The sequence below is a fragment of the Sus scrofa genome, chromosome 2, assembly GCF_000003025.6.
Source record: "Sus scrofa isolate TJ Tabasco breed Duroc chromosome 2, Sscrofa11.1, whole genome shotgun sequence".
Classification (NCBI taxonomy): Eukaryota; Metazoa; Chordata; class Mammalia; order Artiodactyla; family Suidae; genus Sus; species Sus scrofa.
Window position 1 is genome coordinate 62,457,976 of NC_010444.4, and position 4,185 is coordinate 62,462,160.

The window sequence follows — 4,185 nt, forward strand, 5'->3', positions numbered from 1 at the left end:
AGCCTTAGTAAACTAATACAGTGGCCAACTCCCAGTGAAAACCCTGGGCACCAGGGAGCTTCCCAGGTTGGACGTAAACACATGTGTGTTGTCACATCATTGTTGGGAGAATTAAGCACTGTCCAATAACTCCACAGGGAGGAGACAACTGGAAGCTTGCGCCTGGTCTCTCCTGGACCCTGCTCCACGTGCCTTTTAATTGCTGATTTTAATCTGTATTGTTCCCTTGTGATACAGCATGAGTATGACAACTTTGCTGAGTTCCGTGAGTCCTTCTAGTGAATCCTGGAACCCATGGGTGGTCCTGGGAGACCTCCCACCATACAGATGCACAGAGATAGAAATGACTCCCCATTTCCAAGGCAAATGTATGAAATAGGAGCTCTCTTTCCAGGACCTTGGGCTCAAGCCTTACCAAGACCTTCCTCATGCCTTGCTGGAAGTGGCTTTTCTAGCCATTCAAATCAGAGGATCTGGTGGGACTTTTTACCCACCTCCTATTAAAGCCCCACAAGGGGCAGAATTAAGCTGTTCCAAGCTGCAGCATGACCTCGGGAGAGCGAACTACCTGCAAGGCCATCCAGCATCATGGTGGAAGGAGGGATCAGGTTTTGGGGTCACACCAGGCTGGATATGAATTCCTCCCCAATCCACCATGTGATCTTGGGACAACCTCTCTCCCTCTATGAGCCTCAGTGTCTGAATCTCCAAAATTGTCTGGAATACCCAATAAAATCCCATATGGAGAGAAACAAATGTTATTGTACTCTCATTCTGGCCAGTCATTCTTCTTCAGATCTAGAAAAGATTGGCTCAAACCTCTTTCAACATCCTTGCCAAGACTTTGGAGAATCTCTAGATGATTATTTTCTCATGGTCTCATGTTGTGGCTGAATTAACAGTTTCATGGTAAACTCAATATTCCTGGTCTAGAGGATGAGGAACTGGCTTCTTTCCTTGACTTCAGCAGAAACCCACTCACATAAGGATACTAGGTGTGGAGTGGGTTTTATTAAAGGATAGAGGAGTGAAGGGAGAGTTGACATCACAACAGCATCAATTTAACATTGTCTATTCGACATCTCTGTTCCAATCCAGCTTACCTTGGCCACCTCATCTGGCATCCTAGAGTCTTGCCATCACATTACTTCCCATCTATCCATCCATCTATCCATCCGTCCATCCATCCATCCATCCATTTGTTCATTCACTCAACAAGTAAATTTTGAGTGGCCACTGGGCCTCATGAAGCATGGGCATATGGATCCCCAGCTCTCTGCTCAGTCAAGTGGGTGAAATAGACATTGATCAAATAATCATATAGATGAATACAAAATCACTGATGTAATGAGAATGAGGGGATAATGAGCACCTGATGTAGCTGCGGGGTGGTGAGGAGAGGCTTCCCTGAGGAAGTGGGGTTTGCCTTGAGCAAACCATCTCAAATCTCAAAGCCAGGGAGGCATTAACTCTGGGAGGGAGTGGAGAGATGAGGGCAGCTTTTACAAAGATCCTGTGGCACCATCTTTGTCTACCCCTTCCTTTTCTGATTCTGCGGCATGGAGAAATGCCCCAGGCCAGGGATTGAACTCACACCACAACAGCAGTCCAAGCCACTGGAGTGACAATGCCAGGTCCTTAACCTGCTGTGCCACAGAACTCTTTATTTTTTCAGTCCCTTTTGGCCTCCCTGCCACTTGTCATTTGCAACCATCTATATGAAGGTTTGCAAACTAGGGCCGGGAGGCCCAATCTGGCTCTTGAGCAATGAATGATTTTTAAATTTTTAAAATGGTTGAAAACAAAAGACTACATTTCAGGAACCAAATCTCACACTACTTTTGATAATGTCATTTGGTAATTAAGATGTTCAAATTTAGTGTCCATGAGAAAAGAGTGATAAACATATAATTAACATGTCCAGTAATATGTAATTTTAATTAATTAATTAATTTGTTTATTTTGTTTATTATTGCTTTTTAGGCCTGCATCTGTGGCATATGGAGGTTCCCAGGCTGGGGTCAAATCAGAGCTGCAGCTGCTGGTCTACACCACAGCCATAGCAACACAGGATCTGAGCCGCATCTGCAAACCACACCACACCTCACAGCAATGCCAGATCCTTAACTCACTGAGCGAAGCCAGAGATTGAATCCATATCCTTGTGGATACTAGTCAGGCTAGTTACAGCTGAGCCATTTTGGGAACTCCCAGTGATATGTAATTTTAGAAAGTCTACACTGGATGGCAGATTTTAGAGAGGATTTTCTGGGTTGCAAATTAATTAGGGTTTTTCTGCAATAGATAGTCGATATAGACGGCGGTACCTTCCTCCTGATATCTGCTTTGTGACATGTAGTTGAGATATTTTGGTAGTTATATTTGGGAACACCTGCTGCCAGGTAGCTGTATTAGGAGAGGCAACTATGTAGGAGGGTTTCTGGGGCAGGGTGGGGGAGAAAAGGAGTGAACAAATACCAGTCACTAAAATCCAAAAGCCAGATCCATTTCTGCAGTATTTTTTACTTTCTTTAAAACAAACAAAACTCCCCCTACACGCCATATTTTATCACTACAATTTGGGAAAGAGGAATACACAGAAGGTAGATATTAGTTAAGAATCTTTCTGCATCATTTTGATGACTACAGTACATTTCTCAACGCAACAGTAAAAAATGCTATATTTTGTGACATGGAAAATAATATGAAATTCAAGTTTTGGTGCCTACATTGGCCAAGACATGGAAACGATCTAAATGTCTTCAACAGATGAATGTATAAGGAAGATATGGCACATATAGACAATGGAATAACACTCATCTACAAAAAAAAAATGAAATCATGGGAGTTTCCATTGTAGTGCAGTGGAAACAGATCTGGCTAGCAGCCCATGAAGACGTGGGTTCCATCTGTGGCCTCATTCAGTGGGTTAAAGGATCTGGCATTGCCACAAGCTGTGGTGTAGGTCACAGATGCGGCTTGGATCCTGAGTTGCTGCGGCTGTGGTGTACGCTGGCAGCTGTAGCTCCGACTCGACCCCTATCTAGGCTGGGAACCTCCATATGCCGTGGGTGCGGTCCTAAAAAGGCAAAAAAAAAAAAAAAAAGAAAAAAAAGAATGAAACCATACCATTTTTAGCAACATGGATGGATCTAGAGATTCTCATACTAAGTGAAGTAAGTCAGAAAGAGAAAGACAAATACCACATATAATATTCCTTATCTATGGAATCTAAAATAGGACACAAATGAACTTATCTATGAAACAGAAACAGAAACAGACTCACAGACATAGAAAACAGACTTGTGGTTGCCAAGGGGGAGTGGGGAGGGGAGAGCGATGGACTGGGAGTTTGGGGTTAGCAGAGACAAACTATTGCACATAGAATAGATAAACAACAAGATCCTACTGTATAGCACAGGAAACTACACTCAATATTCTGTGATAAACCATGACGGAAGAGAATATAAAAGAGAATATAAAAGAATGTATGTAGATGTATAACTGGATGAGTTTCCTGTACAGCAGAAATCAACACAACATTGTAAATCAGCTATACTTCAAAAAAATAAATTAAAAAGTTTTTTTTTGTTTTTTGTTTTTGTTTTTTGTTTTTTTAGGGCTGCATCTGAGGCATATGGAGGTTCCCAGGCTAGGGGTCGAATTGAAGCTACAGCTGCCAGCCTACACCACAGCCACAGCAATGCTGGATCCAAGCTGCATCTTTGATCTACATCACAGCAAGCCGGATCCTCAACCCAATGAGCAAGGCCAGGGATCGAACCCGTGTCCTCATGGATGCTAGTGGGGTTCATTAACCACTGAGCCAGGAAGGGAAATCCCTAAAAAAGTTTCAGTGTCTATAAATAAAGTTTCACTAGGGTTAAGCTCTTTCCTTGATGGCTTCCTTGATGTCTGTAGTGGCTTCTACCTTGTAGCAGCAGAGCTGAGGCATCATTCCAACAGAGAGTTTGCTTATCTCTAATCCATGGTAGGACTCAGCAGCAGGTTTGTTCTGAAGCACCTGCCCTCCCATACCCCTGGTTTTTTTTTTTTTGGTCTTTTTGTCTTTTGTCTTTTGTTGTTGTTGTTGCTATTTCTTGGGCCGCTCCCGGGGCATATGGAGGTTCCCAGGCTAGGGGTCGAATCGGAGCTGTAGCCACCGGCCTACGCCAGAGCCACAGC